The 23,754-nt window shown below is 43.0% G+C and overlaps 1 protein-coding gene across 1 annotated transcript in view; it reads left to right on the top strand.

Moving 5' to 3' along the window:
- Positions 1–23,754, top strand: part of usp43a (ubiquitin specific peptidase 43a) — a 305,451-nt gene that overhangs the window by 5,737 nt on the left and 275,960 nt on the right. The gene's annotated exons all lie outside the window — the stretch shown is intronic.

The raw sequence follows: 23,754 nt of genomic DNA, 5'->3' as shown, positions 1-23,754 counted from the left end.
TATATATATATATATATATATATGCATTTTTTATACATATTATTAATATGTCTGTTTTGATTATTATTATTAGGCTCAGAAATACTTAAAGAAACACCTTCTGATATGCATTTTGCCCAAATGAGCATTTTGAGATGAAACGCATAACTGACGATAGAATCTATGTGACCGGCAAGTGTTTTTTAAAAAATTTTTTTTTTGAGGCCAGTGGACTTTGGGTGGCCAGCAAATTTGTAGGGGGGGCCATGGCCACCCCTGGCCCCCCTCCTGGTGGCGCCACTGGGTCCGGTGGGTGGCTGAATAAGAGCCGATTCAGCCTTAATTACGTTGTTAATGAACGTCCAAAGACAATGAATCACTACTTTATGGAATGATGGTGTCCAATCAATCAAATCAAATCTAAATACAAGTAAATTGATAAAATAAAGTAATTTAAATGAATTACAAAAAGAAACTAAGAAAAGAATAGTAGCATTATTTAAAAAACAAACAAACAAAAAAAAACAAAAATGATATGAGAAAATTTTAAAAAATCTATAAAAAGATAATATATAATTACAAAAGAAAATAAAAATGTATAGAAGTAAAAACATTTATAAAAAAACAACGATAATATCATAATTGTAAGGGTAAACTGTGTATATACAGTATTTGGTCCACCTTTATCTCCACCTTTATCTCCACCTTTATCTCCACATTTATCTCCTACCTCCTACGGATTTTGATGATTAAAGTGCAGTAAATTCTGTATTTTTAGTCGCCACATGAAAGTACTCAAAATATTAAACAAAGTGGTCAAATCATGCATGAACCCAATTTACTCAAAGTTCAAGCAGAGGTAGACAATAAATAAATGAAAACAAAAACTGAACAGATAAAAAGAAAAATGATGGAAAAACTCAAAAATACAGAAATGAGGTAGCTGCAGCTGGAAGTTTACTTGTAGTTTAGATAAAGTTACACCATTTTTTCTCCATGTTTGACCGGAAAGTTAAGTAAATGTTCTGCTTTAAGTCGATAGGGATTCCCAGATGTTTTTATTTAAAAACACTGGAGTTGATTCTGGCCTGAAACATTTGGGCGACTGATGTTTGGGCCTTAGAAGCTTCTGATTGGTTAACTGATACCACCTGAGTTAATTGGAGGCAAACATGTGGATGCAGTCAAATGCAAGGGGCTTGTTTCAAGACATCATGGGAAAAAAAAGAACTGTGGAGCTTTACAAGTCCGGTTCCTCATTTGGTTTGATTTCCAAAAGCCAGAACATCCCACGCTCGTCTGCTCCGTCGGTTGGGCGTATAAACAGCATCATACCGCTCAGGCAGAACCGGGCTCCTGTGTCCTGGATTAAAAGTGCAAACGGACCCCAGAACAAACAGCTAAAGACCTCGTGGAGATGCTAGCTGAAACCAGGAACTAGTTCTGATATGAGCAGAAAGTCACTGACTGCGTTTACATGCATCAATAACCCTTTTAAAATCCGAATATTGGCAAAAACCGGAATTTGCACGGCCATGTAAACACCAATAACCCCTTTGAATAACCCAAATTTGCTCATATTCATGTAAAATTCATGTAAAAACCCGAATATGACCCCTGGGTTACTCCTTTTAAAACCCGAATATTCGGTCATGTAAACGCCTAACGGAATATCCCCATCAAACGGAACAGGAATTTGTTTTCTGCACATGCTCTGTTTGCAAGGAATCCTGGTCTTTTGAGTCCAGGAAGTTCTTATAAACACGGAGAACGCAAGACCAGGAGGAGACTAATCACTTCATAAATGTAATGAAGGATATGAACATTTCTGCATTTGTAGACGGTAGAAAGTACCGGGATAGCGAGATTTAAAAGAAGGTGAGCGAAAAGTTGCGCGAAGCAGCATTTGTTTTGAATTTGGATACAGGAAGAAGAAGCGGAAATGACGGAAATTGCGTCATGATGTTCTCCGTGCGTCGCTAGTTTGATGGAGATATCCCAAATGATTAATTACCATGTATACAGGGATAACCCTGTTTGCTCACGCATGGAAACGTAATATTCCGAATGTTTCAGTAACCGGAATATTACCAATAACACAAATTTCGACTGCATGTAAACGTAGTCACTGCTCCAAAACTAACCACAAAAAAAGCCAGATTACAGTTTGCAGCAGCCGATGGGAGCAAAGATCTTACGTTTCTGAAGATGCGTCCCGTGGTAGAATTATCGTTGTTGAGGTTGGTGGAATAAAAGGGAGGGGGGTTTTCAGAACATCATCCCCAACTGTGAGGTACGGGGGTGGTGGTATCATGATGTGGGGTAGCTTTCCTGTAGTGTTGTTCCTGTCAGCCTGTTTCAATTTTAGTTTTAGTCTAGTCTTTGGGTCAAGCTATCATTTTAGTTTTTATTAGTTTTAGTCACGTTCATTCTCCTTTTATTCGTGTCAAATTTCAGTCGACTAAAAGTCTGACCATTTTAGTCTTATTTTAGTTAAAAATTGTATTTAGGCAAACCCATTTTACAATCCAAACAAGGTTATCTTATTATTATATTATTGTGACTTTATAGACTCAAGAATACATTCATTCCAGACAGAGAAGACTCTAATTTGAGTTTACAACATATTTATTTTTCTGCATTTCTCCCCATCTTGTTGCGTCTCGTCTCGTTTTCCTCAGGTGATAAAGGTTCGTTGACGACGATATTTAGTCATAATTCTCGTTGACGAAAGCAACTTTACTTTGCTGCAGGAAGGACTGATGAACTTCACACTGCCAGCCCACATCTGATTTCAAAACACCTACAGGACTGTCTAAGAAAATTTGAATATTGTGATAAAGTTCTTTATTTTCTGTAATGCAATTAAAAAAACAAAAATGTCATACATTCTGGATTCATTACAAATCAACTGAAATATTTGCAAGCCTTTTATTATTTTAATATTGCTGATTATGGTTTACAGTTTAAGATTAAAATTCCCAGAATATTCAATTTTTTTGAGATAGGATATTTGAGTTTTCTTAAGCTGTAAGACATGATAGCAATATTGAAATAAAAGGCTTGCAATATTTCAGTTGATTTGTAATGAATCCAGAATGTATGACATTTTTGCATTACAGAAAATAAAGAACTTTATCACAATATTCTAATTTTCTGAGACAGTCCTGTATATTGGATCCAGGCAGTCTTTCTGGACGCTAAAGCTGCATAACTCCGCATAAACATTTCCAATATCATCACCACCTTCCACTTAAGTTTTGTTTAAATCTATGCACGTGAGTTACCATAGCAACCGGAAGATGTAACCAAGTTGTCTTCCATGTGTGCCTCATTTGAGGATTCGGATATTAAAAACACAGAAACTGGTTATTTCTGTCCGACGTCACTTGAGGGACGGAGTTTGCTCGACTGTGCAGACGGCGCTGGTGAGAGCTGTGTGGGCAGATCCTCGTGGGGATGTGTCACAAGCATCTTGTTCAAATTGCAACAAATCTCCCAATCAGCAACTCAAAACAACACGCTGGAGGTGAGAACTCGACGGATGGGGGTTCAGAGGTCTCGTTTCCGCCCGAGTGTCACGTGACACTTTTCGTTGTCTGAATCAGTGGGAGGAGTTTGGTGTTTACATGCCACCTGGTTACTGATTAGTCTCAAACTGCAGTAATCTCACCTGTCTCCCCCCGTCGAGAGGTTTTTCTGCATTCCTGAAATATCTCACATGGTGTGAAGGAACTCACACACTCACATATACAAACACACACACACAGTCGGTCGAGTTGTTATGAGCAGCAGATTCACGCTCTGCATCCGTCCCGGGTTTTTAAAGGACGGCGGTGAACCTGCAACCCAGCTCTTGCTCAGAGGAACACATTCAATCACAGATTCTTTCATTTCTCAGCCGTCTCGTGTAGATTTGACCGTTGAGCTTTGGATCGCTGACCAAGTTTTGGCCAAGAGCAACTCCACCTTTGTAACTATAAATCTATCAGCACATTCAGTCTTTGGAGCCAAAACACTGCTCTAAAATAATACTAAATGCTACTAAACTACACCAATTAAATTGAATGAATAAAAACCAATTAAATGAGTACAAACCGATGACTAATAATGACTAATGACTCAGATCCGCCATGTTTGTTACACAAAAACCTCATCAACGGGAATTTATCTTTCTTTCTTTCTTTCTTTCTTTCTTTCTTTCTTTCTTTCTTTCTTTCTTTCTTTCTTTCTTTCTTTCTTTCTTTCTTTCTTTCTTTCTTTCTTTCTTTCTTTCTTTCTTTCTTTCTTACAGGCTCATTTTTTTCTTTCTTTCTTACAGGCTCATTTTTTTCTTTCTTTCTTTCTGGCTCATTTCCTTCCTTCCTTCCTTCCTTCCTTCCTTCCTTCCTTCCTTCCTTCCTTCCTTCCTTCCTTCCTTCCTTCCTTCCTTCCTTCCTTCCTTCCTTCCTTCCTTCCTTCCTTCCTTCCTTCCTTCCTTCCTTCCTTCCTTCCTTCATGTGCGTGGATTTAACACAGAACCATAAATCAGCTTTACACAAAAACGTCATCAACGGGAATTTATCGTTTTTACCGTGAGATACAAATTCTTACCGTGGGGAATTTTTTTGACGGTATATCGTGAACGGTAAAATATCTGCCATTCCTAAGCCCGTGTCTTGGTGTTTGAGTTCTGTCTCGACTTCCCTGTGTCCCATCTGCCCTGATTGTCTGCACCTGTGTCTCGTCAACCCTTCCGTGTATCTGGTCTTGTTTTTCTCTTGATCCGCGCTGGTCTGTACTGTTTCCTCCCTCCATGTGACCTGTCAGGTTTTTGGATTTTGGCTCTTGTGTTTCTTTTTTTGTCAACCCTGCTTTGCAGCGCTTTTGGTTTTGTTTTTGGGGTTAATAAATCACCATTCTTGGAATTCCTGCCTCCTGCTCCCCTGGATTTGCGTCCTATTTACAGCGCAACGTTACCAGAGCTCTCAGACAGGATTCCATGCGGCCTGACGTTCATCTCTAGAAACACTCTGGTATCCAGAGTAACTGTATACCATAATATTCTAGGAGATCTGCATGTTTCTCAGACCCCGTGGTTTCAGAAATAGGCCCAGATCATCATCCTTCCACCACCGTGCTTGACAGTGGGTATGAGCTGTTTCTGTGGAAAACTCTGTGCCTTAAGGCCGATAAACGATGAGACATCTTTCTGTCAGCATTCTGGTTTGTTTTGATCCTCAGTCGTGCTTCCACGTTGTTTTTAGACAAAATAAGTTTTCATCTGGCTGTGTTCCTCTTGTCTTGGACTTTAACCCTTGTGCTGTCTTTGGGTCAAAATGACCTAATTCTCCTGTTCCTTCTTTCCTCCTGCTCTCTCCTTCCTTCTTTTCTCCCTTCCTTCCTTCCTTCCTTCCTTCCTTCCTTCCTTCCTTCCTTCCTTCCTTCCTTCCTTCCTTCCTTCCTTCCTTCCTTCCTTCCTTCTTTCCTCCTGCTCTCTCCTTTCTTCTTCCCTTCCTCTTTTCTCCCTTCCTTCCTTCTTTCCTTGTTTTCTCCCTTGCTTCCTTCCTTGCTTCTTTCCTTCCTTCCTTCCTTCCTTCCTTCTTTTTTCCCTTCCTTCCTTCTTTCCTCCTGCTCTCTCCTTCCTTCTTCCCTTCCTCTTTTCTCCCTTCCTTCCTTCCTTCCTTCCTTCCTTCCTTCCTTCCTTCCTTCCTTCCTTCCTTCCTTCCTTCCTTCCTTCCTTCCTTCCTTCCTTCCTTCTTTCCTTCCTTCCTTCCTTCCTTCCTTCTTTCCTCCTGCTCTCTCCTTCCTTCTCCCCTTCCTCTTTTCTCCCTTTCTTCCTTCTTTCCTTGTTTCCTTCCTTCCTTCCTTCCTTCCTTCCTTCCTTCCTTCCTTCCTTCCTTCCTTCCTTCCTTCCTTCCTTCTTTCCCCCTGCTCTCTCCTTCCTTCTTCCCTTCCTCTTTCCTTCCTTCCTTCCTTCCTTCCTTCCTTCCTTCCTTCCTTCCTTCCTTCCTTCCTTCCTTCCTTCCTTCCTTCCTTCCTTCCTTCCTTCTTTTCATTCTTCTCTTCCTCCTTCCTTGACCCAAAGACAGCACAAGGGTTAATATTTGACATGCTTTGTCCTGCAGTGTCTGATCTGTAGCTCTTCTTTATTATTTTTAATAACCTTATAAAAATAACCTAATCCACTGATTGGAAGCTTGAAAACTGTCTTGAAGGATTTTCCTTTTCCTTGTAAAATATCACTCCCTTTTTTTTGTAAATGGTCTTACAACCGTTTCCAGATTGACGTGCGGAAGCAGTTGCTTATGTCTTTCCTTCCTGGCATTGCGTGAACGCACACCTGAATGCTCCGGAGGATTAAACTAAACATTAACATTAAACTACTAAAACATCTGAACCTGAGATCCAGTGGAAGCAGTAAAGGGGGTACTTAGGATTTCCCATATGGTTGTTTTCTTTGTGGAACCAATTTTTGTTAAATAATGAATGAAAAGATTAAATGAGCAGGATGTACTAACTTTATTTGAAAGTTTATAGGTTTCATTTAAAAATGATAAGACCTAGATTTTAATTGCTAAACAGACAAACACAGAAATGAACCCTTTCATTTCATTTAAGGGCCAGAACACGTTTTCTCAGTGCTAAAACAGAGGCGTTAAGAGTCTCTTTGATTTTTAACTCAAATTTTTCACACGTGGCTGCAAACCTTTTCCCCGCAACGCCCAGGGCTGCATTTGCAACACTGATTTGCGTTTGTCTGTCTTTCGCCTCGTTGAAGCGAGAGAGGAGGATGTTTACCGTAGCGAGTTCATCCAGCGTGGAGAAAAGGGATCCCCCCCTGCTGAGGAACCAATAATGGTGCTGCACACTCAGAGGGTGGAGGAGCCGGGGGGGGCCGAGCGGGGGCTGATCGGCATCCTCAGACGTACACAAACCTTCTCCAGACTGATCATTACTTTTGAAGAGAAGTGCTGGTCCGGGAAGAAGAAGATCGGTACCGATATGTTGAAATAAATGAAACCGAACCAGAGTTAATGAAGATCTCTTGCGGGGATGCCTCAAGGTTCCGTCCTCGGGCCCCAAGTTATTTATAAAATATGACATCTGTAAAGTATCTGAACTGAAAGTCTTTGGATCAACTTCTGAGGACAGTAGAGGAAAAAATAAATACGTTACCACTCACCTGAAGTTAATATAACTGTAGTGGCAAAATCTAAAGATGAGTTTTAATTCACCACATTCCGTCCATTCATTCTTATTTCTTTGCCACATGGAAAGGCTTAAGCAGATGTGTCAGACTCCCAGCTGTCCTTTAAATACCGTATTTTCCGCACTATGCAGTATGTGTCCCTTTGTATGTAGGTACTAGTGTGTGTGTGTGTTTGTGTAATTATTGTGTATAGGCAATATTATGTTTGCATAATGTTATGTTCGCATGTGTTAGCTAGTCATATTTAAGGAGAGGGGGTGAGAGTTTATAAGTTTTACTTCTTCTCACTCCCTTTCGAATATATACTTTGTTATGTCTCATGTTAAGACGATTGTCTTATTTCTTTCTTTTTTTATATGATTCATATTCGAAATAAACACTACTACTACTACTACTACTACTACACTATAAGGCACAACCAAAAGCCTTTAATTTTCTCAAAAACCAGCAGTGCGCCTTATATATGATCATTATGGTAATTTCTGTTACTGTAGTCAGGGGGATTGTGGGTAATGTAGTTGGTGTCGCCGAAGTAATGGCGCTAAAAACGTCAGGAATCGTCACAGACGTTCAAGACAAACAGCAGCGACGCTGACTCGCATAATGGCGACTTTGACAAGACGGAGCAAAGCTCGTTTTTTTTTGTTAATAAAGTTTGACATACAATACTTTTCTTCTTGTTTTTTTTTTTTTTTTGCATTTGCTGTAGGATTTTGTAGCATTTCCTGTAGTGCAGCTCCATCAGGTAGATACGTAACTCAACCCCAGCCACTATAGTACGGTATTTTACCAGATATTTAGTGCGCCTTATAATGCGGTGCGCCTTATATATGGAAAAAAAGTTTTTAAAATATGTCATTCATTGAAGGTGCGCCTTATAATGCGGTGCACCTTATCGTGCGGAAAATACGGTAATCCAAAGAGCGTGTTGATTCACTGATGCTTAGAATTTATTGTAAAAATAACAAACTTAAAAAAAAAAGAGGAAATAGAGTCCTTGGGTTTTAGCAGTAGTTGTCAGAGTGTCCCATTCCATGATCCTGCAGCCGCGGTCAATGACGGTTTCACTGCTGTCCCTGCCTTTCCCGTCATACGTCACACCACCAACTTAAAGACTAGCGCCGTCCTCCCCACCTGAGGAGGGAGGAAGGCGCACACTTAATATTTTACTAATAAACAACACAAATAGTAAATAAACTTAAATGCGGCTCCTACAATAACATTCAGTAATTGTCACAAACATAAGTAAGTAAACATAACCATTAATCATGTTGAAATTGAAAGATTATATGAAACAGAACTTCGGAGCATCCCAGGTCCGAAGGTCTTGGTCTGATGAAGCCAAGTTATGTCAGTTGCGAGTATTTTGTTTTAATAAAAAAGGTTTAGAATTGTTAGATTCAGGTATTTGTTCTGTTTTGTTAATTTAATGTTCAATTGTCTAAAAATTGTAGCCGTCTTCGGACTGGACTTCGAAGAATATTAACATTTTGGACAAATTATGGCGACTGCCGCTAGAGGACGAAGGCAGCGGATGATCAGTCTCTGTCTCCTCTGTCCACACCTTACACGAAGCATCAGGTCATGTTACTTGTTGGTTTCTGAAGGGGAGTTTTCTTCGTACCGGACGCAGCTACAGTACGTACCTCTGGAAGCCAAACACGCCCACCGTATGTCAATCAAGTTTAGCTGCGGCTACCAGCTCCGTCAGCGGATCCCATCTGTAGACGGCAGACGTTAACGGCAGAATATACCATTTAATAAATATATATCTCCTGGTGTGGTGGGGAAAAAAATAACAATTCACTCCACTCTGAGTTGTCGTGGATGTGAAATCAAACGACTGAGACTGTAAATACGTGTATTCCTGCTCTTAAAAAGTTGGATATTTTAATGGGGAAGTTGATGGAGACTGACTCGCTTTCGCAGCCACCCTCTAGTGGCCAGTCGAGGAACTGCAGCAAATCTTAGTTCTGCATGATGGATGGATGGCGTGTGGTCCACACCCAGTGTTGTGCAAGTTCATACTTCTGATGAACTAGTTCAAAGTTCAGTTCACATAGTTTAAAAATGAACAGTTCACGTTCATAGTTCACTATTTTCATTTTGAACTAGTTCAAATTCAGTTCATTTCAATATTTTTAGGTGAGAAGTACGAATGAAACGCCCCCCCACCGTATACCAGTGGTCTGCAGCCCTGGTCCTCAGGACCTCCTGTCCTGCATGTTTTAGATATTTCCCCTCAGAACCCTGATATAAATGACTGTCATTAACAGACTTGTGCAGACCTGGATGACAAGCTGATGACGGCCATGAATTAGATTCAGGTGTGATGATGCAACGAAACGTCTAAAACATGCAGGACAGGGTTGGAGACCCTGCTGAATACAATCATGTATATTGTCCTAGTGGCGTTTCAACTTTATTCAGAGGCTGTAAATCTCCAACATTGTAGTGCATTATCAATTTGTCTACCTGTTACTGGGAAATCAGACCTCTTGGTCTTTCTGGGAACTTTTTTGATTGTCAAAGACTCGCAGATATTTTCTCCCACTGGACGGATGCTTTAACTCCACATGACGTTTCAAATTTGGAGTTGACGAGGCAGAAGTTCAGACTTGTTTTCTCAGCGCAGGTGGACATGATTAGCACAGAAAGGTTAGTTTCCTACCGTTGGACTCTTTGGGAGACGATGTGTAAAATTCCCGCAGATAATGATAAGCGGATCATCATCTGACGGCTCACTGACGCTGCGTCTGCAACGTCTCTCTTCACCAGTCAAGGCTGATTTATGGTTCTGCGTTAAATCGACGGCGAAGACTACGGCGGAAGGCACGCGGCGACGCGAACCATACGGTCCGCACGGCGCGTACGTAGGTGTAACGCGGAACCATAAATCAGCCTACATTCTTAAAGACTGCACCGGGTTCGTCGAGCATTTTAAATGTGCGCGCCGCCCGCTGGTGAAATAAGAAGGATTATTCTGTAATAATTGGACCTAAACACTGAAGCTCCAACTCACATAATCTGAACAGATCAAATTCCAGTTCATGATCTGCAGAATGAACAAGTTCACGTTCAAGTTCTTTATGTGTAAATATGTTGCGTTCAGTTCAACGTTCTCACACAAATGAACGTGTTCAATGAACGCGTTCATTTGAACGCGTTCATGCACAACACTGTCCACACCATAACACGCCATCTGTCTTTCTGGTCATACGATGTGGTAATGTGATGCCGGAGACGTGGAAATGGGAAAAAAAGTGTTTCCAGTTTCGGTCCTAAACTGGACCATCGACACGTCTTAGGAACCACCCGCACTTTTTATTTCTATTTTTATTTTTTTATTTCTATTTTTATCTTTATATGGGTGTTTGGCTTTTGCGGTGTTTGATTTGTTTATGACAATGCTGAGTGAGTGAGATAGAGATGTCAGTTTCCCCAAAGGAACCTCCCAAAGGGATGAATAAAGTCGTCTGAATCTGAATCTAAATCTGAACCTCATGGAACCATAAAACGTTTTTTTGGGACATTTTGACCTTTATTTTCACATTCGGCGTTTCCATTGGAGGTCTTTCTTCTCTTTAGGTTTTGCACCGTTTTCATGATGATAGAAATGTGTGTTCAGAGGACTAACCGCTGTGTTTGATGGGAAGCTAAAAGCTGCTCAGATGTTTCTAAAGCTTGTGAGTCGGGTCTCTTTAAGCCCGATGAGATCCAGAGTTAGAGATAAAGGCCGGTGTTGTTTTCTCGTTGAAGCGGGTCGTGGCGGCCGGGTTTTGTTGGTTCTGTCTCTCGTTCTCTCAGTGCTGACGAGCTAGATGTAAACTGGTGCAGCAGCTGGGGCCGACACCACCTGGACTCTCCATGCTGAGCTGCTCAGAAATCCTCAGAACTGCTCCGTCAGTCGGCCGCGGGGCAGATGGAGGGATCCATCCCTCCATCCCTCTTCTGCGCACCTCATCCTGTTCCGGGTCCCGGGGGGGATTCGGGTCTGCTTCTTTCAGAGACATCAGCAGTGTAAATAAAAGCATGGCGGCGGTTAGAGGTCAGAGAGTTCCTGGATCTAATCCTGACCGGGACTTTTCTGACGGGAGTTCACATTAGAGATGGGCGGTATGGACAAAAAAATGTATCACGATTAGGGGTGGGTTAAAAATATCGATATATCGATATTTTATCGATGTACATGTGTAGTATCGATTTAAAAAAAAAAAAAAAAAAAATGTTCCCGATTTTTTTTTTTCCCCCGTTTTATCACCCAGTGCTCCTTGCTAAGTCAGTCCTGGGAATTGCTCCCTTTACCAACCCCGGGAGGCCCTACACTGAGCTCAAGTCTCCTCCTTAACCTGAGGAGTGAGCAGGCCGCTTCTTTCCACCAGTCAGGGTGGGGCTTCTCTGGCCGGACATAGCGATGGAAGGATCACATTATTCCATTATGGTAATTAGAATATCGATATCGTATCGGAATCGTATCGTATTGGGAGGTCAGTTTAGATTATACCCAGCTCTAATCATGATAATTTCTGGCATTTATCCCGATAACGATAAAAATGACGATAAAAAAAATACCAATTCAAATCCACCTTTGTAACTATAAATCTATCACCACATTCAGTCTTTGGACCCCCCCAAAACACTGCTCTACAAGAATACTAAATACTACTAAACTACACCAATTAAATTGAATTAATAAAAAAACATTAAATTAGTACACCTGTACTGCAAAACTGTAATGACTCAAGCTCCTCGCTCTCAGATCTGCCATGTTTGTTACACAAACACGTATCAATGGGAATTTATCCTTCTTTCTTTCTTTCTTTCTTTCTTTCTTTCTTTCTTTCTTTCTTTCTTTCTTTCTTTCTTTCTTTCTTTCTTTCTTTCTTTCTTTCTTTCTTTCTTTCTTTCTTTCTTTCTGGCTCATTTCCTTCCTTCCTTCCTTCCTTCCTTCCTTCCTTCCTTCCTTCCTTCCTTCCTTCCTTCCTTCCTTCCTTCCTTCCTTCCTTCCTTCCTTCCTTCCTTCCTTCCTTCTTTCTTCCACGCACGCGCACCGTACGTTGCGCGTTGCTGCGTACCCTACGCTCTGCGTCGATTTAACGCAGAACCATAAATCCGGCTTCACACAAAAATCGTTTTTAACCGCGAGATGACAAATTCTTACCGTGAGGAATTTTTTTGCCGGTTTATCGTGAATGGTAAAATATCGCCCATTCCTAGTTCACATGTTCTCCCGGATTAGTTGCTCCTGTGATGGACCGGTATCCTGTCCAGGGTGGAGTCCACCCCTCCATCAACCTGGAAGGTGATGGTGGATCCAGGTATTAGATCCACCTTTAGCAGGAGTTTTGCGTGTTTCCGTTCATTAGTCTTCACAACGTTGCTTCAGTTCCTTCAGGTTTCTTGGGGTTTTTAATAAAAACCTCTCTCAGAACTCAACTCAACTTTATTTATAAAGCGCTTTAAAACAACTATAGCTGAAACAAAGTGCTGTACATAAGAGGGCAAACAGCAAAAGACAATAAAAAAAATAAACAAGTAAAATAACAAGTAAAATTACTTAAAACCACTAAAAACAGAGCGAGGAAAGTCCTGCCACATCATTTCAAATGGGTTTTGGGCTTTGACTTGGTCCAAAACCTTGATGATTTTACTTTTTCAACCAGCCGTTCTAACCGATTATTGTCCAATTTCATGAAGTTTGAATGATGTTGGAGAGATGGCCTCACATTTGCCGCTAGATCAGCAATTTGAAGCTTTGTACAATAATTGTATAAAAAAATAAAGGTTACTACTTGACAGGTTCTTTATGGAACGTAACCCCCACGAAAAACTGGGGATTACTGTAACTCAAAATTGTTGACTGATGTGCAGCCACAATCGCTTCTCTAACACCCGTGTTGATGTCCTTCCCTTCTGGCATTGTGTTAACTCACAAACACACGCCCTGGATGCTCCAGATCAGGAAACTGCAAAGATTTCTGGTTTATAGAAGGTCTGAACACCAGGTGATGGTTAGCAGCACCTGGCTGCAACTTTTTTTAAACCCTGTGCTGTCTTCGGGTCAAAATGACCTAATTTCCCTTCCTTCCTTCCTTCCTTCCTTCCTTCCTTCCTTCCTTCCTTCCTTCCTTCCTTCCTTCCTTCCTTCCTTCCTTCCTTCCTTCCTTCCTTCCTTCCTTCCTTCCTTCCTTCCTTCCTTCCTTCCTTCTTTTTTCCCTTCCTTCCTTCTTTCCTCCTGCTCTCTCCTTCATTCCTTCCTTCTTTCCTCCTGCTCTCTCCTTCATTCCTTCCTTCTTTCCTCCAGCTCCTTCCTTCCTTCCTTCCTTCCTTCCTTCCTTCCTTCCTTCCTTCCTTCCTTCCTTCCTTCCTTCCTTCCTTCCTTCCTTCCTTCCTTCCTTCCTTCCTTCCTTCCTTCTTTTTTCCCTTCCTTCCTTCTTTCCTCCTACTCTCTCCTTCCTTCCTTCTTCCCTTCCTCCCTTCCTTCCTTCCTTCCTTCCTTCCTTCCTTCCTTCCTTCCTTCCTTCCTTCCTTCCTTCCTTCCTTCCTTCCTTCCTTCCTTCTTTTTTCCCTTCCTTCCTTCTTTCCTCCTGCTCTCTCCTTCCTTCCTTCCTTCCTTCCTTCCTTCCTTCCTTCCTTCCTTCCTTCCTTCTTCCCTTCCTCTTTTCTCCCTTCTTTCCTTCCTTCCTTCCTTCCTTCCTTCCTTCCTTCCTTCCTTCCTTCCTTCCTTCTTTTCTCCCTTCCTTCCTTCCTTCCTTCCTTCCTTCCTTCCTTCCTTCCTTCCTTCCTTCCTTCCTTCCTTCCTTCCTTCCTTCCTTCCTTCCTCCTGCTCGCTCCTTCCTTCCTTCTTCCCTTCCTCTTTTCTCCCTTCCTTCCTTCCTTCCTTCCTTCCTTCCTTCCTTCCTTCCTTCCTTCCTTCCTTCCTTCCTTCCTTCCTTCCTTCCTTCCTTCTTTCCTTCCTTCCTTCTTTTTCCCTTCCTTCCTTCTGCTCTCTCCTTCCTTCCTTCCTTCCTTCCTTCCTTCCTTCCTTCCTTCCTTCCTTCCTTCCTTCCTTCCTTCCTTCCGCTCGCTCCTTCCTTCCTTCCTTCCTTCCTTCCTTCCTTCCTTCCTTCCTTCCTTCCTTCCTTCCTTCCTTCCTTCCTTCCTTCCTTCCTTTCTTCCTTCTTTCCTCCCTTCTTCTCTTCCTCCTTCCTTGACCCAAAGACAGCACAAGGGTTAAACCCTGTGGATGCTGAAATGATTTTATTTTGCTTTTTGCTCAGTGTGTAATTTCTGAGTGTGTTCATGCTTCCACGTTGAAACCGTCCATCTCAGGCTTTTTAAAGCACAGAAACCGGGCTGCTCACGAGCTCGGATGCTGAGCTGCCGTATGTCGGTTGGAAAGCCGCCCCGCTTTTCCCACGACTCAGCGGGCTCTCCTTCCCCGCCTCCTTCACTGACACGTGCACCGACTGGAGAGTTCACGCCGCTTTCTGGGAGATCGTTCAGACTTCCCGCTCCGTCACAATCCTCAAAGAATCAATTTCTCCTCTGGCCTCTAAACCGCTTCAGGGGGGCTGATTATTTCCATCTTCAGCGAGTGCCGGCGGATCCCACGCCCCCCCCCGAACGTCTGCCGAGCCGTCGCTCGATCTCGACCTTCTCTGTTTTTGTCGGAGTTACATTTCAAGTGCATCACTGACATTCGTCTTAATAAAAAAGCATCAGTTTGGTGCCGTGAGAGAAGCTGCTTCACGTGCTGATGGTCTGACAGGAGCTCATAGGGTTGGCACCTTTCAGAAATAGAAATAGGGGACCCCCTATTTCAGCAGCGCAGGCGCAAAAAAGGGTAAATCCCCAAAACTGCTTTAATAGCATTGAACTTGCATGACTGTACAGACAGCCAACCATACTAGCAACTGAAATATCCTCCTATGCCATGTATGTCCACATCAGCCAGGATGTATAATATAGCTACAGGTGAAGGTCGGAAAATTAGAATATGGTGTAAAAGTTAATTTATTTCAATAATTCAACTCAAAGAGATGAAACTAATATATTACATAGTCTCATTACATGCAAAGCAAGATATATTAAGTACGGTGGCTGAGACCCGCCATTGCTGAAAATGAAAGAAACGCTGCAAATAAAAAGAAACGCTGCTGCAAATAAAATAAACGCTTTGCAAATAAAATAAACCTTGCTGAAAATAAAATTAAAAAACAACGCAAATCAAAAAGCCACAACGGAACTGAATTACCGGGGACTATTTTTGCCGATGCACCGGTGTTGCACATTAAAAATTACACGTAGCGACGTTGAACACTATTCCTCGCTCTTCTTATTTCTTCCTTTTCACTTACGTCCTCTTCGTCTTCTTCTTCTTCTTCTTCTCCTCTCACATAAAAACACCGGTGCATAAGCAAAAATAGTCCCCGGTAATTCACTTCCGTTGTGGCTTTTTTATTTGCGTCGTTTTTTTTTTTTTATTGCAGCAGGGTTTCTTTATATTTGCAGCGTTTCTTTTATTGGCAGCGTTTCTTTAATTTTCAGCAATGGCGGGTCTCGGCCACCGTAATTAAGCCTTTATTTGTTATAATTTTGATGATTGAATTGTTTGATTTCATAAAATATTCAAATATCTTTAGATTTTTTATTTGGGGTTTTCATAAACTGTTAGCCATAATCCTCAAAATAATAACAAATAAAGGCTTGAAATATCTCACTTTGCATGTAGTGGGAAATAATATATTTGTTTCACCTTTAGTTAAATTAACTGAAACGAATGAAGTTTTGCAATATATTCAAACTTTCCAACCTTCACCTGTATATTATGACATGAATAAAGGTTCTTTATTTTCTGTAATGCAATTAAAAAAACAAAAATGTCATACATTCTGGATTCATTACAAATCAACTGAAATATTGCAAGCCTTTTATTATTTTAATATTTCTGATTATGGCCAGAATATTCAAATTTTTATAGATAGGATATTTGAGTTTTCTTTTGTAAGCCATGATCAGCAATATTAAAATAATAAAAGTGTTGCAATATTTCAGTTGATTTGTAATGAATCCAGAATGTATGACATTTTTGTTTTTGTAATTGCTTTACAGAAAATCACAATATTCTAATTTTCTGAGACAGTCCTGTATGTTGCTGTCTTTAATATATCCTGTCCTTTATTTTGTTCATTATTGTTAGTTCGTTGTTCACGTATGTGCAAGTGTGTGACAGACGTGCATGGGACGTGATGGGTATCGGTTCAATATGGAACACAACTTTTAATTTCCAATTATGTAACAATTTCATATTTCAATGGACGGGTGGCTAGCCTGGGAGCTCAGCTGGTGCCGACCAGGGGAGGGGATGATTCCTACGTGATGGAGAGGAAACAGGGAAGTCCATGGCAGGTGGATGAGGGAGGCAGAAGCAGCAAAAAGAGATCTTGCATCATGAAAACGGCGGACCGGTTTCGTTGCAGCCGCACCCGTTGCGAGCAAAACAAAAGGCCCGAGCAGTTCCTCTTCAGCTTGTGGCTCGTAAAAAATCAGCGGGCTTCCTCCAGCTGGGAGGAATGCCCCCGGGCCGGTTCTGCAGGTCCAACGGGGCGGCGCCGGCATCGCGGCCCGATGTGTGTTTACACCGAGTTCCTGATCCGTCATTGTTTACACAGCGGGACGAGGGAGGAGGGAGGAGGAAGAGGGGAGGAATGGTGTGAGGGGAAGTGAAGATTGAAAGATACAAGTCTAAAACAGACCAAGGCCAGAACCAGGAACTACAAACAAGGCCAGTACCAGGGACTAAAAACAAGACCAGTACCAGGGACTAAAAACAAAGGCCAGTACCAGGGTCTAGAAACAAGGCCAGTACTAGGGACTAAAACCAGAGAGGTGAGATAGAGACGTCCATGACTCTCCATGGGGTCACCATGAGTGGACTTGGGTGTTGTTGTAGCTTAGCAACGGCTGAACTCATGACATCACGCGGGAAAGTTGCAAGACACTCTCAAAAAGATACAGGTTTACAACCAGAGGTACTGCAAGAGGCAACTACACTGCAAAAAAAACGACATAAGTAAGAACAATTAGCTCGTTTTAAAAAAGATTAAAAGACTATTTTGTGCTATTTTACTATTTTTAAGAATTCTAGTCAAGAAAAATGTTCTAACCTATAGACAAAGCTATATTTTTTCTTAAAATAAGACCACTTTTATGAGATTTATGGAATATTAAAGTTATTTCTAGTGGGGGCTGTTTTTGCAGCTTAGTACAGTGTTTTTGAAATAGAAACATTTCTTTGTGGGAACCGAGTTTGTCCGTTGGGGGGCTAGGAATAGGGTTTGGGGCTATGGTTAGGGTTAGCGGTTAGGGGCTAAGGTTAGGGGTTAGGGACTAAGGTTAGGGGCTAGGGTTAGGGTTAGGGTTCGGGGTTAGGATTAGGGTTAGGGGCTAGGGTTAAGTGGCTATGGTTAGAGTTAGGGGTTAGTGGCTAAGGTTAAGTGGCCATGTTTAGGGGTTAAGGACTAAGGGTTAGGGGCTAGTAGTTAGGGGTTAGGGGCTAGGGTTAAGGGGCTGGTGTTAGGGGGCTAGGTGTTAGGGGCTTGGGGATATGGGCTAGGGTTAAGGGGCTAAGGTCTAAGGGTTAGGGACTTGGGTTAGGGGCTATGGTTATGTGACCAAATCAAGTAAAATCTCATAAATACTCCTAATATGGTCTCATGGAGGTCAAAGAATAAGAGTTTGATCTAAACGTGGAAATAAAACACATTCTGTGGTTCATGAAGTGTTTCTGAAAACTAAATGTGATCATGAGGTAACATTCATATGCACATTACGCTCTGGTTTAATCCGCTAATTTACCAAACGAGCGCTTGCTTCTCAGGGTCTGGTGTGGGCCGAATCGGGCCGATCAATAGTTCTTTGAACGATCTCGGGTCTCCCTGGAGCCGAGCCTCCCACCCGCCTTCATCCTCGTCTACCTCTGAAGTGTTTACTCAACAAACACTTTAGATCCTGACGGAGCCGAGTGCAGGTCGTGTCTGAAGACTGTAGGTGTTTGCACAGGCGCTCGACATTTCAGCCAACCTGCTACTCTTTCCCTTACACTTCCAGCCTGACATTTTCCCTCCGGTATCTGGAAAAAGTGAACAGAGGGAGTCATTTCTTTCACGGTGGCTTTTACTGATTGGACCAAATACTTTTTGTGAACCTGGATCAATAGTTGTTTGACGGAGGGAAACATGCAGATTTTGGACACGAATTACAATCGATGCTTCTTGCGTCGTGTTACGACTGTAATCAAGATGAGAGATGCAAAAAATGATAGAACGGTATCGGGATCTATGAGTATTTACGTCCATGATGCACTTGATTTTTACAAAAATACACCTTCTATACTCTAAACACCAGCAAGGAACTTATGCAACAATGCCCTCAACTTCCAGTTTTGAGTCAGCAAATGGAAAACATACTTTATATATTTATATATCAATGGATGAAGCATTTGATCACGTGACCCATTGCTGTCTGAAGACATGCCCACTGCGTGTCAATCAAAGTTAGCTGTCGTCCCAGCTCCCTCGGGGCTGCCAGCAGATGTTTACGATGGAATAAACTGTTCAATTGTCCCGGTTTTTGGGTTTATGTTCCTGTTTTATTTTTTTTTTGTAAAAGAAAACTAAACTTTTGCTTTGAACTCCTGTTGCCAGCAAATCAAAAATAAGCGTCGCCGACGCTGGGTTCGTACAAATGGGTAGTTGCTCCGCGAAGGGCGGTAGCATGACAGTTACTGAGGAGGAAATGATTAAAGGAAGATTAAAAACAATCACAAGCCGCTTTATTGCCCAGGTGTACCTAATTAAGTGGCCGGTGACTGTGTATGTGTTCCCGCCCGATGGATTTTTCAGTGCTACTGTCCCAGCAAGGTAGTCCAGATGGTGACTGTACACCAGGAAGTGCCTGATAACACCATCCTTCGGTTGCATTTGTCTTTAGAAAGTAGTTTAATAATCCATATCACACAGTAAAGAAGTACATTTCCCCCACATGACCTTGCGTGTCTTGTTAAGTGACTGTTTTTGCAGTTTTATATTATATAAGCTTCACTGTTCTTCCTCTCCTTTTTTTAGTTATACCATTTAAAAAATAGAGAGTAAAAGGCTGGTGTCTGGGAATGCAACTTGTGATTTTTGAGGCTGTGCGGCAAATTCCACTCGATGCTCTCGTAAACAGATATCAAAGAGATGAGCAGGATCAAAAACTCCCGGCGGTGACATGCACTTTCTAAATGGAGAAGGAGGGGGTGGTGCCGAGGCCTGGGCGGGAGTAGAAGTCAAAGTCCTCCGACACCCGAACACGTACCGGTCCGCTAAGACGTCGCTCCACACCGCTGCTCCCTTCCTCCATCCGTCCTGCATCCCTTCATCCTCAGTCAGCGCTGCCTCATCGTGATGAAGCTCATTAGCAGGTTGTCTGTCAGACTGATGGAGGCCGGGGGAGTGGGGGGGGGGGCTCCTGTTGTTTATATTTACACCCCGGGATACTGCAGGTATGATGTGGTGCTTTTTAATGAAGTCTGGATCCTGCCAGTCACACGCAGAGAGTCAGGGAGGAGACGGCAGCAGCTGCCTACCGTTGTGCTGACGCAGGGGTTTCTGCGGTGCGTCGTCATCTGCTCGGCTCGCACCCTCGACGCCCGTTTCCTCGGGACTGAATTACACCGAGCAGCTGCTAACGCTCGTCGGGTGTGAAGAGCGTTTGCACGAGTCGTCCTGTGGAAGGTGAAGCACGACTGTGCAGACTACACTTGCACCAGTCCGATATCACGGAAGATAAAAGGAGGATTTGATCGTCATGTTTCAGTTTTTACTGGTTAGCTCTGAGATGGATGACGAGTCCTACAGCAGCTCAGGATAGTTGGTATGGGAGATATATGCGTTGGTAGTCGGAGATGGTCTTCTGATGCACCAATCAAATATAACATTAGAAGCCAGAAAAGAGAGAGGTGTGATAGAAATGTCCATGACTCTCCATGGGGTCACCATGACTGGACTTGGGTGTTGTTGTAGCTTAGCGATGGCTGGAACGATGACATCATGCGGGAACGTTTTGAGAAACTCTCAAAAAGATACAAAAAGAGTCTTTACAACCAGAGGTACTGCAACTCTGCAAAAACACGACACAAGTTAGAACGAGTAGCTGTTTTTTTTTTTAGAAGACTATTTTGTGCTATTTTACAATTTTAAGAATTCTAGTCAAGAAAAATGTTCTTAACTATAAAGCTATATTTTTGCTTAGAATAAGACCACTTTTATGAGATTTATGGAATATTATAGTTATTTTTAGTGGGGGCTGTTTTTGCAGCTTAGTTTCTGAAATAGAAATGTTTCTTTGTGGGAACTGAGTTTGTCCGTCGGGTTTTGTCAGTTGGGGGGTTAGGGTTAGGGGTTAGGGACTAGGTGCCTACCGTTGTGCTAACGCAGTGGTTTCTGTGGTGCGTCGTCATCTGCTCGGCTCGCACCCTTGACGCCCGTTTCCTCGGGACTGAATTACACCGAGCAGCTGCTAACGCTCGTCGGGTGTGAAGAGCGTTTCCACGAGTCGTCCTGTGGAAGGTGAAGCACGACTGTGCAGACTACACTTGCACCAGTCCGATATGACAGAAGATAAAAGGAGGATTTGCTCGTCATGTTTCAATTTTACTGGAACAGATATCTGATTAGCGAGTCCTACGGCAGCTCGGGATAGTTGGTATGGGAGATGTATGTGTTAGTAGTCGGAGATGGTCTTTTGATGCACCAATCAAATATAAAAGCAGCTCACAAGGAGTTTTGGTTACAATTTCTGTCTCATTTTCATTTAAAAGGAATATTTGATTATTCCTGTGGTGGACTGGCAACCTGTTTAGAGCTCTGGGGCGGATGGATGGATGGATGGATGGATGGATGGATGGATAGATGGATGGATGGATGGATGGATGGATGGATGGATGGATGGATGGATGAATGGATGGATGAATGGATGGTTGGATGGATGGATGGATGGACGGATGATGGACGGACAGACGGACGGACGGACGGATGGATGGACGGACGGACGGATGGATGGTAGAATGGATGGATGGATGGATGGCTGGTAGGATGGATGGATGGATGGATGGATGGATGGATGATGGATGGTAGGATGGATGGATGATGGATGGATGGATGATGGATGGATGGATGGATGATGGATGGATGGATGATGGATGGATGGATGATGGATGGATGGATGGATGATGGATGGATGGATGGATGATGGATGGATGGATGGATGGATGGTAGGATGGATGGATGGATGATGGATGGATGGATGGATGATGGATGGATGGATGGATGGGTGGATGGATGGATGGATGGATGATGGATGGATGGATGATGGATGGATGGATGGATGGATGTTGGATGGATGATGGATGGATGGATGATGGATGGATGGATGGATGGATGGATGATGGATGGATGGATGGATGATGGATGGATGGATGGATGGGTGGATGGATGGATGGATGGATGATGGATGGATGGATGATGGATGGATGGATGGATGGATGTTGGATGGATGATGGATGGATGGATGGATGGATGGATGGATGGAAGATGGATGGATGGATGGATGGATGGTAGGATGGATGGAAGATGGATGGATGGATGGAAGATGGATGGATGGATGGATGGATGGAAGATGGATGGATGGATGGATGGAAGATGGATGGAAGATGGATGATGGATGGATGGATGGATGGATGGATGGAAGATGGATGGATGGTTGGATGGATGGATGGATGGTAGGATGGATGGATGGATGGGTGGATGGATGGATGGATGGATGGATGGATGATGGATGGATGGATGGATGATGGATGGATGGATGGGTGGATGGATGGATGGATGATGGATGGATGATGGATGTATGGATGGATGATGGATGGATGGATGGATAGATGGATGGATGGATGGATGGATGGTAGGATGGATGGATGGATGGATGGATGGTAGGATGGATGGATGGATGGATGGATGGATGGATGATGGATGGATGGATGATGGATGGATGGATGGATGGATGGATGATGGATGTATGGATGGATGGATGGATGATGGATGTATGGATGGATGATGGATGGATGATGGATGATGGATGGATGGATGATGGATGGATGGATGGATGGATGGATGGATGATGGATGTATGGATGGATGATGGATGGATGATGGATGGATGGATGATGGATGGATGGATGGATGGTAGGATGGATGGATGGATGGATGGATGGTAGGATGGGGATGGATGGATGGATGGATGGATGGATGATGGATGGATGGATGATGGATGGATGGATGGATGGATGGATGATGGATGGATGGGTGGATGGATGGATGGATGATGGATGGATGGATGATGGATGGATGGATGATGGATGGATGGATGATGGATGGATGATGGATGGATGGATGATGGATGGATGGATGATGGATGGATGGATGATGGATGGATGGATGGATGGATGGATGGATGATGGATGGATGATGGATGGATGATGGATGGATGGATGGATGGATGATGGATGGATGGATGATGGGATGGATGGATGGATGCGATGTCTGGATGGCTGATGGATGATGGATGGATGGATGGATGGAAGATGGAGGGATGGATGGTAGGATGGATGGAAGATGGATGGATGGATGGAAGATGGATGGATGGATGGATGGAAGATGGATGGAAGATGGATGATGGATGGATGGATGGATGGATGGACGATGGATGGATGGTAGGATGGATGGATGGATGATGGATGGTAGGATGGATGGATGGGTGGATGGATGGATGGATGGATGATGGATGGATGGATGATGGAATGGATGGATGGGATGCTGGATGGATGGATGGGTGGATGGATGGATGTATGGATGGATGTATGGATGGATGATGGATGGATGGATGGATAGATGGATGGACTGATGGATCGATGGATGATGGATGGATGGATGGATGGATGGATGATGGATGGATGGGTGGATGGATGGATGGATGATGGATGGATGGATGGATGGATGGATGTATGATGATGGATGGGTGGATGGATGGATGGATGGATGGATGGATGGATGATGGATGGATGGATGGATGTATGATGGATGGATGGATGGATGGATGGATGATGGATGGATGGATGGATGGATGGATGGATGGATGGATGATGGATGGATGGATGGGATGGGATGATGGATGGCTGGATGATGGATGGATGGATGGATGGATGGATGGATGGATTGATGGATGGATGGATGGATGGATGGATGGATGGATGGATGGATGGATGGATGGATGGATGGATGATGGATGGATGGATGGATGGATGGATGGTCGGATTGTAGGATGGATGGATGATGGATGGATGGATGGATGGATGGATGATGGATGGTAGGATGGATGGATGGATGATGGATGGATGGATGGATGATGGATGGATGGATGGATGATGGATGGATGGATGATGGATGTGGATGGATGGATGGATGGAATGGGTGGGTGGATGGATGGATGGATGGATGATGGATGGAT

The sequence above is a fragment of the Cololabis saira genome, chromosome 1 (assembly GCF_033807715.1).
Source record: "Cololabis saira isolate AMF1-May2022 chromosome 1, fColSai1.1, whole genome shotgun sequence".
Lineage (NCBI taxonomy): Eukaryota > Metazoa > Chordata > Actinopteri > Beloniformes > Belonidae > Cololabis > Cololabis saira.
This window is presented reverse-complemented; position numbering and strand designations above follow the sequence as displayed.